Genomic DNA, 1,088 nt, shown 5'->3' on the forward strand with positions numbered 1-1,088 from the left:
TCCAGTGAAATATATTTATGTTTGTGGTTGTAATGTGACAAAATATGGAAAAGTTCAAGGGGTATGAATACTTTTGCAAACCACTGTATACTTTAAAGGGTTCACTAACAGAGTCTGATGTGTTTCTGGCTGAAGGTAGTTACAAAGTAAAAGAGGTAAACACAAATGCACACACAACTTTACAGTTTTATATTTTCAGAAAGATTTCAAAGTTTAACTTAATCTAAAATTTGGTGCATAGGTTCATTACGTAATAAAAGGAGGTGAAAATCTTTGCAACAACCAATAACCAACAGTTGGTTATCTTTAATACATGACACATACCGTCTACTGTGTTCCAAATTATTATCCAAATTGTATTTAAGTGTAATAAAGATGACTTTTTTTTCTCAGTTAAACTCATGGTGGTATGTGTCTCAGGGTTCTTTGTATCACTGAAGTCAATCTCAGACACCTGTGATGATGATTTGCCAGGTGAGCCCTTCCTGTCTTTCTTTTTTTATTTTTCCCAACATGCATTTAAAATGTCATGGGCTGGATGATCTGGGTCACTGGCCCAGACCGCACTTGGAAAAGAGATCTGCAATCTCAATGGGATTTGCCTGGTAAAACATAGGTAAATAAATATTGCTTTGTAAATTTAGCCAGTAATTTATCACAAGTTGCTTTCTTCTCAGGTCTAAAGACAGTTCTCCCATTTCTATATCCAGTGCTGTTGATGGTTTTGAAAGCTCCTGTGCAAATTCGTAGTGCCTGACATTGAATGATGTCCAATTTTCTTAAATGTGTTTTTGCTGCTGAACCATAAACTAAATGTCCATAATTGATTTGATTAATCCAGTACTTATCTTTTTTAACGAAGCAATATTATGTGTCTCTCAAGCAAATATTTAAATTCTATACTATAATAAAGTATCTATTGATCACATTCAGTTGTCATTAAAATGCTGTTTTTATGTTTAAATAGAAAATTGTCTTCATTTCTGTTTTGGGGGGCTGCACTGAGAAATAGTATTGGGAGCTCAGCAGACAGTTTCAGTTTCAGCAGTTTGTTTTGTTGCTGCAGAGAGCCTGCAGGAGTCATGGGG

This window comes from Austrofundulus limnaeus, unplaced genomic scaffold (genome assembly GCF_001266775.1).
Source record: "Austrofundulus limnaeus strain Quisiro unplaced genomic scaffold, Austrofundulus_limnaeus-1.0 Scaffold710, whole genome shotgun sequence".
In the NCBI taxonomy this organism is placed as follows: domain Eukaryota; kingdom Metazoa; phylum Chordata; class Actinopteri; order Cyprinodontiformes; family Rivulidae; genus Austrofundulus; species Austrofundulus limnaeus.